Below are 12,610 nucleotides of genomic sequence, written 5' to 3'. Positions count from 1 at the left end.
AGGTTAGGACAGTCTTAGTTTTGCTCTTAGACTAGTCTAATACCAGGTAAACAGCTGCTCAAGAATAAAGACGGATATTAAAGATCCCCTTCACTCAAAAATGTATTTTTCTTATGTTTTTGTCCCCTGAAATGTCTGACCTTGACTATACTGACTTGTATCTTTGCAAACGTTTGTCACTAAAGAAATGTTTTTACATTCCTCTACTAAAATCTGAAATTCAAACGTACCCCAAGCAAGCTAGATTTGGTACATCACAAATTCGAAAGCCAATCGCTGTCTAATACGCAATGCCGACACATATCGACAAGGAAACGGTCCTTGACACAACATCGGCAAAGAATCCTGAAACTTTAGATGCCAATAGATGCTAACTACACAATCTGATTCATGTGATAGTCACTGATTTTACTGCACAACAGACTCCTCATCTGAGCCAAACATGTATGACTAAATCTCTCTGATGTTTCCTTTAACGGAGAAAATAGACCAGAAGTCGAGGTGAGGTCGAGTGAGCCGGTCGCAGAGCTCCATCTTGATGCGCGTGGTTGTGGGCGGCCAGATCCAGAATTTATCAATGAGGGAGAACGAATAGATGTGCTTCCAGCCCCTTTTTAAAGTTTTTTGTTTTTACTTTTTATGTGGGATAACCATGCTATACAAAATATGAATCATAGCAGAGTATTTTTACATACTTTATACGTGTCTGGAGGGGAACTTAAGGCTTAAAAAGAGCTAAGAGTTGTCTTTCCTTTGTAACAGTTGCACCTGCTGACAGCTAGAGACTGTCCTCTCCTAAAAAATGACAGCATTGATGGTTTGTTTAACCATTTAATATGACCCATGCTTATATGACCTACCTGAAATAGGGCAAAAAGTAACAGTTTGAAAAGTGTTTTGACCCGTGTTCTTGTCAGCGTAGGTTTCTTTTAGCCATGAAAACAATCAAACCGGAACTTAACTGAACTATAGAGTTTTCTGATCAGCTAGTATGAGTTACCTAAAATCCGGGGTATTCCTGTCTTTCACTTAAGTAAAAGTAGCAATACCACAATGTTGAAATACTCCCATCATAAGCCCTGCATTCAATTTGTTACATATTTAGCGGAGTAGAAGTATAAAGTAGCAGAAAATGAAAATACGCAAGTAAGGTACGAGTTCTCAAAATTATATTTAAGTGCAGTTCTTGAGTACATGAACTTAGTTACAGTTCGCCACAAACTTAAGTTATCCATCTCTTAACCATAGGGGCAGAAAACGGGTTGTCTTTTTATCCAATTACAAATTTTGGTATGAAGATTTTTGTAAAATGACCTCTTAGTTGTTTAATTCTTCCCGAAAGATTTTCATGTTTTTGTAATTGAAAAAGAGTCATGACTTACTGAGATTTATCCATATCCAGAGAATTAGTTTCACCTAAGAGCATCAAAAACTACACGGCTTAAAGCAGCTGATGAACTTGGATGTCTATCTGAACTGTTGGTGAGATTTAAGCCATGGTGAAAGTCTATCTTTGTGAAACCAGATCCCTGCCTCCGTCAGGCTCTTTGAATGGGAAGGAGATTATCCATTTAATCTCTTAATCATGCACACGGTATACATAGTTGGTCCTGTGCCTAAAACCTCTGTCCTGATGTATCACAGCCACCTTTTGCGATGATTCCCTCTAACCCACGGACCAATTCAGGTTAGCGCCAACACTGTTGCACATGTTCCTCTCGAGCTGTCAGTATATTATACCCTCGGTGCCCTGTTAAAATGCAACCCAGACCAACGGTGGATAAAATGGATTGTGGAAATATGTAGATTTTAAAAAACACAGCTTTTTAAAATCCCTCATTGCCGCAAATGTATTCAGAATAAAGGCAGATGTTTCATAACATGAATTAGGTTACTGTACATTTTTGCGCAGTATATGTTCCCCAAAAGTAGGAATTAATAATGAAGATGCTTTTTGGCCTGAAATTGCTATTCAAACAATTATGTACTTAGTTTCTTCCAACAAATGCATTCCACATTATTGTTTTGCCTCATAGCAAAGCACCCAAAAGACTAAAACCTTTCATTTCAGCAAAGGCCGCTATTGGTCACCGTCAATAAAAGCATAAAAGCATTTATTTCCCACGTTTGTCAAATTAACAGCATACTCCATCTCCCATAGGACTTGTAAGGTTCATTAACCTTTCTGTGAAGTGGGACAGGTTTCCAGCAGTCACCATAACCTCTGTCTCGCTCCTACCTCAATTATAATAGAAGAATTAAACATCCAGCGATTCAAAACAGTAATGCTGCCTCTTAAATCCCTTTGTACCAGCTCTCAGTTGTTAATGACTAAAGACACTGAATGAACTATAGTGTTATCAACAGATAACCGCGGACAGAAGCATATCAAATGGCTACTCTTAACAGCAGGGATAACTGACTACATGTACAGTTTTTGTTTGATGGCCAGTTTCTAAAATTATTATTCAGTTTTTAAACAGTACGTTGCCTTAGTTTTCTATGAATAACACAATATTGGATTAATGGTACATTAAAACAGTTATTGTAAATTTAGAAAACTATGCCACATCTGTGTGGAAACACTGTGGAAACGCACACGCTTTATTAGTTTATTAATCATTGCAAAACGGGGGATATTTCACCCAAATCTCCCCGTCTAGTTACACCATCGTCCTTCCAAAGTCAAAAGAATAGACTGACCTTGAACTAATTAAGTGGTCAATTACACGCCTGTTGATCTCTTTTAATTTATTAATAATTAGATTAATTGTGTGGGCAAAGAGTTCGTTCTCTTGTCCACCTACTCCTCCTTCATCTTCCACCTCTTCCTCTCACTTCTCTTTCTCCTCCTCCTCCTCCTTCATGCCCAGGCCCACAAGGTTTCAATACTCATTTATTTTGTGTCACCGTTCAAACTGTTTTAATTCTGTGCCATTGACTGTTTTAATAAGCTTAATCTTCCTCTTCCTCTCCCACCCCCTTACATCTCCCCCATCCTCTCATGTATTAATCAAAATCCAGCACGTGCCCGGACCTATTTGTAGGCACACAGCCTCTATTACAACCTATTCATTTACTATCTCCATGGATGTCTGTTCCTAGCGCTGAAAACCGCTGTAACCGTGGAGCAGCGAGGCCTCGTGTTTGTGTGTGCGTTGTCTTCTGATGCTACTTGTAGGCAAGCTCGGGCTGGGATTTTCCAGTGCCACCCCCGTCAGTGGGAAGCCCTACATGGGGACATGTCAGCGCCTTGTTTGCTTGTTGTGCTGATGAAGCTGGGGGTGGGGCGAGTGGGCAGCCTTGTTCAGGTTCCAGGATTCCCTTCAAATGAGTCAGCCAGCCCCCACTCAAACCGACTGTTACCTTGGGAACTCACGCTTGGGCTTCCCTCAACAGTACTAAAGTACAGACTCATCAGCACCCATACTCACTAACACACACACACACACACACTTGTAAGGGCTCGGCAGCAGCACCCAGGTTGGATGAAATTATCTTATTAAAACGCTCTCACTGTGGCCTGTACTCTGCCCTGTTAGGCCCAATCTGCTCTACGAGAATGAGATGACCAACCCGGCACGGCCACTTTGTTAAGACAAATTTGTAATTTATGCAAATTAGACTGAATAGATGGGTGTGATAATGAGTTTTGGGTGGCTAGTTTCTTAAGTCAGTGACTTGAGTAATAGTATGCTTCCCCTATTAATGAGCACGGCCGGCGTAGTGTAGGTTTGGTGCATCGCAGTGTGTCGGGTGATGTCAGTGATGGCTGGAGTTCACTTAATAACTGGACTGTTTATGTTTCCAACTCAGTTCATTACCAAAGCCAAATGAGTTTCTTTACTAAAGCCATTAGTCCAGCAGGCTATTGTTAAGTGGGTTAATTTGTTGATGCACTGAAGCAGATCATGGGTGACTCCCCCACTGGCTTTCACCCTGTCCTGCTGAGGCCAATCTATCCCGCTCAGCTGATCACCATTAGGTTGCTCTACCAACCAATCAACCCAGACTCAAACCCATTAGGCTTTTTCACAACACAGGCTAATTTACCGATACTGGAGACTCCAGAAAAAAATGATTATTAGGGTTGTGTTTGATTTAATAGGGGTCAATATTATCAGTTTTATTCTTTTTTAAAAGAGGACAGTTAGCTTTTTATTTTGATTATTAAAAAATCTCAACAAATCTGTGTGGAAATTGGAATTTAACCAATACAGTATTATTTATTTGATGTGTGTGTAAACAATTAATTAAGTTTGATTCATAATTATTCTTATATTTTCCCAATTTTGATGGGAGGTGGGAGTAGGGGTGAGCAACTACATCACTACTTGTACTTTGCAAAACATGAATAAAGCATACCTAGCTACAACCGCCACACACATCAACCAGCTGCTCAACCGAGAAGTAAAGGTTGCCTGTTATAAAATAAAGGCTGATATCACTCCTAGTTCATGCAGTACTGGGCTTTGCCAACGTCTGTTTGTGAGCCATCTTGAAGAAGATGGCAGGTCCCAGCTCTTCGTGACCTGCGTAGGCCACAGAGCAGCTTTTGAAGAGCACCTTCCAGAAGAGAACTATGATGTAGCTTAGGTTTGCAGTGCAGTTGAAATGGTGAAGCCATCTGTTAGCTGAACTCTGATGCCATTCTTCAACACCTGGTTCAGTCTCTTCACATTTGTTTTGCCTCAGTTACAGAGTGGGTTTGTGGGTTTGATGCCCCTTTCCTCTGGGAATTTCAGAGATGAACTGTGGGCCATTGTCGATGGTAATAGAAATCAGCAAGCAATAAATAACTCTAGGAAGTCTGAGACCATGCAGGTTGAGTCCACAGAGCCTCAACCTGAGTGAAAGTCATAGACCAGTCACGGTGGTATGCTACTCAGTAGAGCTCCCTGTAGATGTGGTCTCCAAAGTGTTCCTGGTCCTGGCTGGTAGGATGGTAGAAAGGTGGCTCCTAACAATGGCCTTGGCATGTCTATACCACACAGTTGAACAGTTTTTTCCACTTTATGATGCCAAGGTGACCCTTCTTTGCAGAATGCATGCTTATTTGCAGCTGGCTTCAATGGTGCAGACTTATTGGGCCTTGCAGATTTTACTCCAGCTTGACAGCTCATGTCGAACCTGACCCAAGTTGACTAGCTGTTTCAAGATCTGTGAGGACCACCTGGGAATGATGCCTGCCCAAATGCCAGTTGGAAGTGTTGGAGAAAAAGTCTAACTTTCCGGTGGAGAGCGGAGCATCTAAATGATGTCTAAGCTGGTTGTGTCCAGGTTAGAAATCCTTGCCCATTGCCTGGCTTCTTCCTGGCCACCAAATCCAGGGCAATGCATCGACGTCCAGCCTCGACTGAAAGTCAGCAGAGACTTTGTCCTGCAGTTTTAGGGCGGTGGGCACAGGCGTGGTGCATCGTTTGGATGACCATATACATGTAGGGCTCGAGGAGGGGCCGATGGTTGAAGGCTGAGGAGCAGCCCAGAACATAACACAGAGTGGCCCGTTGGTGCTACCATGATCAGCCAATGTTAGGGAGGCCTGATAACCAGACGCATAAAGTCCAGGTTGCAGAATATTAGACATATTGCGCACATAGAGTCAGCATTAACCCTCTGAGATCTACATGAACCTGTTTTTGTCTTTTTTAGGGGGGTCCAAGGGGTCTTTTGGGGGAGATAGCAGGTCAACAGTATGTGTTAAGTGGTGTACATCATCTGAAAACTGGGAACCTGAAGATTAATTTGCACTGAGCACTGAGGGTCAAGTTTGTTCTAGTCATAAATCTGTAATTAACATGAATTAATTCATTAATTAAAATACATTTTGAGAGTGTATAAGGGCTTAGAACAATGATAGAAGTATATGATGGCCATTCCCATGCTCACTTATACAGTATCTCATAAATTGTTGCAGCAGTTTTTGGGTTAATACCATTCGTTACGCACATTTGGTGCTAAATTTAATAATTTTTTACCACTCGAGAATTGTTAAAAGAAAATATCAATAATTCCTCCAAAATACCACATTAAGACACTAAGACCTTGAGGAACACCATAGAAAAAGCCATGCTGTGATTTGGTATAAAAAACTTTGACATTTTAAGATTTCTGCAAGAATTAAATTTTTCGGCGATTGGATGGCGAGCACTTTTGAAACTGCTCAGAAACCCACTTATTGTCAATCTACCTAGGAATGCCATCCATCCTCTGAATGCCCTAGGTCTCTACTTTGTGGTTGTAAAGTTCCAATTCCGAGACTGTTTAGGGACCCAGTACGCAAATACACCATTTTTAGAATAGACGAAAATAACACATTTGTACTGCATGATAAAACTGAATATTTTTTTGCCCCAAAATGCATGTGATTATCATAAAGTGGGCATGTCTGTAAAGGGGAGACTCTTGGGCACCCATAGAAGCCATTTTCATTCACATATCTTGAGGTCAAGGGACGCCTGTGACGATGGCCTTGCCAAAATTTAGCCTAACTCTGGAGTGTTATTTAGCCTCTTTCCCAACAAGCTCACTCTGGCTCTAAAAATGAGCCTGCTACATCCTCTGAAAGGCGGTAACGTAGGTCGGCGATCCCGCGGGTCTCAGGGGTTTAAGCATCTGACATTGGACCTATTCTACCTGTAGCACCTGCTTTATAGCAGAGCTGCTGTCAACAAAGTTGTTTCTTACACATGTAAGCATTTAAAGACATCACTTTTTGCTGTTACAGACAACTCCTGTTTTACTCTTACGTTTTGTTTTCCACTTTAGACGAACCAGTCTCTGAATTGGGGGAACAGCTTGAATTGATAGACCTGTGATAAATTGAGACAAACCTGTTCAGAGTGTCCCTAACTTCTCTCTTAGTGTAATGCTGTGCGATAAGCTCCAGCCCCCTGCAACTCTGAACAGTATAAGTGGGTTGGACAGTGCATGGGTGGATGGTGTTCATATGACAGGAAAATAACATGTAATCGTGAGTAACTAAGTATTCTCAGTTGTTATATAAGTCACTAAATCTTTTGTCAGTAGATTGTTGCATGCTCTGTTAGTAAACTCAAGAGTCAGGTGATCTCGCTGGTCTCTTTTTCACTCATTATACTAGAGAATCTTGTCACCCACTCATTTTAAATTCACAATTTACACTGAAATCCTAGCAGAAATTAGGTTGTTACGAACACAAATTCAATGTCTTCTCTTCCTTTGGATAAATAAGTCTCTGAGTTGAGCAGTGATTTTCTCTTGGAGAAAAAAAATGTGTTTAACCTGTAAACGGTGAGGTTCCTTGTGAGACACAGACTTTTAATTCACAATAACCCTGCAAATGAATGGGCTGATTACCGAGGCGAAGATGAGGAGGCAGTCATAAGCACTTGGCTTGAGTGGAATAGGCGAGGGGGGGGAGGGGTGGCTGTGGCGGTACAAGTCCAGCCTCAGAAATAGAGCTGTGAACACCATCTGTCATGCTCTCTCTCCCCGTCTGTTAGCCTGACTGCAAGTAAAAGGGAGAACGATGCTCTCAGAGCTGCATTAGAAGGACGTGGGTGCTGATTGTCGTAGGTGTGGGTTTACAGGGTGTGCAAGGGAGGAGGAGGGAAGTGGTGTGTATATACAAGGAGGTGCATGAGTAACTGACAAAGGGAAGCACTCACCCACACAGAGAAGGAGAAGGGTTGTTGGGCAAGTGGGTATTCCTGGTGAGACCGCACCCCTGCACCTACTCACCACCTCCTCGCGGACTCCTACCTCTTGTCAGAGGATTCCCAGCGGAAGTTATGTAGACACATTATACAAACACACAGCTCATCTTCCCTTTTAAGGCCTAGAGGAGCTAACAATTCATGTATAATATTAAGCTTAACGTTCAAGTTTACCTAGCTGGCCACTTTTAGACCCAAAGGAGGTGCATCAGTGTCCCATCAATAATCATTTCCAAGAATTTCATGATGCTAATAATACCGCTATAAACTCTGAACTAATTTGGATTTATTGGGTGGATTACTCGGTTGCATTTCACTTGGAACAGAGAGCGAGAGATGCTTGCGCTGAATATTGGTGGTTGGAGTGTCAGGCTATTACGTGACCCACAGAAAAAAAAAGCTCTGCTGCATTGCTTTTTTTACAGATTTTCAGAATTATTCATCGCTCATAACGTGTAGGTTGTTCGGGATTCTTTCTGCTTTTGTCTGAGTCAGAGTGTGAAATAGAGTCAGTAAAACATGAAGGCAAGCTGGGCCACGACGAACAACAGGGAGAGGCACGATGAAGTGTCCGCAACACCGCAGCTGGACTAACATTAGTTAGATCTAAAGTGGTGGATGGTGAGGAAACCTTCAGTGAAAATAGTTTAATTTAGGAACAAAGCAATGGGTGATTATATTTAATCAATTCTTCGTATGGGAATTTTCTATACTGTTGGCCATGATTGCCCTCCACAGGCAGATCAGAGATCAGGGTCCGCTATACAACAGCTTGTAGGGACTCTTGTCTTTTTCATGGGCCATTTACCAGACCACACGTTTCCTGCTGCAGAGTCATGAACTGAGACCCTCCATGTGAGAGGTGGTGTCCCTACTCACTGCACCCCCTGCTGCCACAAATATATACGTAGATGGCTGGACAGTTTCCAGCATTGTCAATTTGATATGTATGAGTGACTTGATAACTGAAGCAAAGCGTTATGTAAAGTCCAGGCAACCCCCGACTGACGTGCCATAATTCCTCTCCCACTCCAGTTTATCGCTCACTGGTTTTTAGTCTCTTATATCGAAAGTTATGCTCTCCACTTGAAATAACGGCACACCTTTACGCTTCACAGTATGTTGTTCTATTCTGTTAAGTATGTAAAACAGTAAAAAGACATTTTGATGCTTTCGGTTTTTATTTCTCTTGTCAGTTTCTGCCTCTCCCACACTGCTCAGAGTGTGATTCACTATCACAGCCACAAGAATGGGTATTCCCCTCGTACAAGGATGCAAAGCGTAGTCACATTTAGTTTGACTTATTAACTCTCACATGAACTCAACCCAGTTAAGTTGTGTTATTCTCTGTTTGTTTCATTAGCAGTTGAATAAAAACATCTTTGGTTTGTCCTTCAACTAAATCAATTAAAAGATACTTTATGATAACTATATATTAAATGATTGGCACCAAACCTCCTTGCTGTTATCATGAATGGCATGTGTGATGATGGTGAGGGCTTTAGGTTTGGTGGCAGTAATTATTCTTAATCAATGTCATCTAGTCACACTGATTTCAGATCAATGCTTTGCATAATGTTCAAATTATAAGTGCAGCATCTTTGTTATTGCAAATGTGCCTTAAACTACTGAGCTTCTCTCTGTCTTCTCAATTTCAGAATTGTATAATATAGCCCTGGTATATGATATACTGTATATGTATGTATGTAACTTGTATACCTGTCACACAAGAAGAGTTTAAAGAGCAAACACCAGAGCACTTTTGTAAATATGCGCTTATGGTACAAATATTAAATCAATGTGAATAAACATTAAAGAAGAGTGCAGAACGTTACTAAATATACAACGTGACCACAACATTAGAGGTGGTATTATATAAATTCTGCTCTATGAATGATTGAACCTAGAAGGCATTATGTGACTCATGAACATATGAATTTAAAATGTAGCGCTCTAATATTCTGCTGTTTGCTTACAGAGACAATCAGTGACTAGTGGATATATACTTTATGTCTACATGCTGTGCTTTGCGTTTGTACTGTCAGCAAACAATACTGTACAATTACAATCATCCAAGCTACTGTTTTCTCTGACTTCTGCCTTATGTAATGTAACTTTGATCCTCAGCTCGAGGCCAGCACAGATCATCCAAAAATAAAACAGCAGTTTGCAGTTGGTCAGTATGTGTTGTACTGCCAAAGAGATGCACCATTTATTGTGATGTTTAGTGAAATTGATGTATAATGTTTGCACACCATAGTATGATATACTGGATAAAACAGTATAAGAAGTAACAAGAAACCAACACACTTATTTTGCATCAAATTTTCACTCAAACACTTTTTATTACATAGTTATTTCCTAGTCATTAAACCATAATTTAATAACTATGTTATACTTTTCTCATGACATCCATCAGGTTTCATTCTTTTGGGATTTCTATTGTCACTAGACGTGGTATCCATATTAAGATAGTTATCCTTAGTGTATAAAATGTATATTGTTCTTTCTTTTATTGGGCAGCTTTCCAGTGTCTGTGGTGTTGGAGTCTCAACGCTTTTGACTTTTCAAACCCTGAGCTCTCAGAGAATCATCCTGGCTGAGCATATCATTGATCAAAGATTAACTTCATCAATGCGCTATGTGGCTTTTGATTCCCCCTAACAAAGCTGTGATGGATTTACTATATGGAAAAACTTTATATGGTGCAAGCAGCGATGACATCTGTCATCCATGCTAGTTGAAATAACTTAAATGAGATACCCGTGTACGGGGCTTGTTCACCAGCTCATTGGTGGGAACAATAGATCTTGTGTGAGCCTTGAAATCATATTATATCCTTAATTTATGACATCATCATTCCCAGATTTTGCATGGGTGGGGTTCACAAAATAATCATTCGCCAGGGTCGAGAGGCATTAGGTGAATTTAATTACGTTGAACTACAATGGATTCCTACCACTCAAATAACACTTGAATCATTGGAGTCACATGCCGTTGTTGCATTTTATTTTTGTCCAAAAATTTAGCCGTGCAACTTAATATTTAAACTTTGTAACTGTATTTCTAATTATAAAAGAAATATTCTGCATGAATAAAATAATACACATATTAGCCCTAAAACCCCATGCTTTTTGGTGAACCTTTCTTAATACACAAAACACAATTAACACAGCGAGCAGCTGTCAATCATTTAGTGGTCAGAACTTTTCACGCCCTGTGTCCCGCCCCCACAGCAGGGTCCCGGAGGGAGGCCGCCCACCATGTGAGAATGTCCTGTAGATTAGTGTGAGCGAGTCCGTCACTCCCCAGTGAGCACCAAGAGTCAGCGACCTCAACACTGAGCTGCCCTGTCACAGCTACCGTGATACCAGCTCTGCTCGGGGATACAGATAAACCACCATAACCACAATACTGATTATTCTCAAGATTGTGAATATTAGTACACTTGATTTTATGTGAGTTCTGCATATGATTGACTTGCCTTTCATTGTTTGACTGAATTTCAATATCGCATTCATTTGCTGTTGTTTGTACTCTTTGTATTGTAATGATATTAAAAAGGGCAGAGGGTGCCATGGAGAGCGAGCGAGAGCCGAGCATTAAGATGTGGGAAAATGTTGCACGCTCAAATGTTGACTACCTGTTGCTATGGCAATGGGTTTGGATCCTGCAGGCTGCAGGACTCTTGCTATTTCTAAATAAAGCTTTTTTTCTCACTGATCAGTGGATGAAGATACTCACAGTTGAAACTAATCTTCTGAATTTTACCAGGCTGTGTAAACAGTGGTGCTCTGCTCTCTAATACTTACTGCTAAACCTCCTAAACAGCAGTTACAGGATTATACATGAGATGATGCACAATAGAGGACACATGCTTTACTGCTGCTACATGTCTTCACTGAAAGAGTCAAACATAAATGGTGAAATTATGATTTATTACAAAGTGTATCTCAGTCATTCTGGCGCAGATTTACAGACACACTCATGACAATAGAGTTGTAACATTTTAATTGGCACTATGTACCACGGTCGACTCCAAACAGCATGTGTGATCGGTCCAGTTTCCTAGTTCTCCGCATATGACTAGAGAGCAAACAAAATCTTTCCATTTCCTTGTCGAGAATATAAACAAAACACTAATACTGAAGTTATCTATTAGGATACTGAAATAGAGGGATCAAGTTGTCTTTCCAACAGTGTAACATTTTCATTCTCTTTTTCAAGATCCTATTGCTTAATGCAAAATGTGTTTGCACCATTCCCAAGATGGAAAAGTCCCCAAAGAGAAATGTGGCTTTATATTTCCATACTACTATAAACTGTATTTTATCAATTTCTGCTCAAGGATCAAAGGAGATGAGATGAAAAAGCCCATCGTCCTGCAGGTCTTTTGTCCCTGCATGCTGTCTAATAACACAGTACCTTTGTCACCCTGTGGGGGGAGCCTGTGTGTGGAGAAAAAGAGGACAGAAATAGGTCCTGAGACCAGATATTTGATGCTTGTGATGGGGACTTCCATGCTTACCTCAAGTGGGTTTTGGGCCATTTCACAGACAACATATTTAGTCCTTTTTCCTCCCACTCAAGGATGCAGCCGTCTTGCAGTAAGCAGCCAAGTCTATTAAACAAACATCCCTGTGTGCAATTTGCAGCGCGAGGTGCCTGACTGCGTGTGCTTGCTGGGGATGAGGGAGTTTAACCAGACAAATATACAGTAGAAAAATGCTTATGAAAAATATCTGCTCTTCACATCAGGTGATATGATGTCTGTTTCTAGGCAACAGGAAGTTAATGTACAATTAATAATATGGGAAATTGCTACCTGGGAATCCACTCACTGGTTTAATTTGCTTGGGAATTTTATTTTTAGATTACTGGCAAGAATTATTGTCTTTTTCCCAATCATCACC

At 40.8% G+C, this 12,610-nt stretch overlaps 1 protein-coding gene across 1 annotated transcript in view; it reads left to right on the top strand.

The window, feature by feature from the left end:
* Nucleotides 1-12,610, top strand: part of pebp4 (phosphatidylethanolamine binding protein 4) — a 52,871-nt gene that overhangs the window by 32,925 nt on the left and 7,336 nt on the right. The window lies entirely within an intron of this gene.

The sequence above is a fragment of the Sebastes fasciatus genome, chromosome 6, assembly GCF_043250625.1.
Source record: "Sebastes fasciatus isolate fSebFas1 chromosome 6, fSebFas1.pri, whole genome shotgun sequence".
Lineage (NCBI taxonomy): Eukaryota > Metazoa > Chordata > Actinopteri > Perciformes > Sebastidae > Sebastes > Sebastes fasciatus.
Note: the sequence above shows the minus strand (reverse complement) of the source record. Positions and strands in the feature narration are given on the sequence as shown.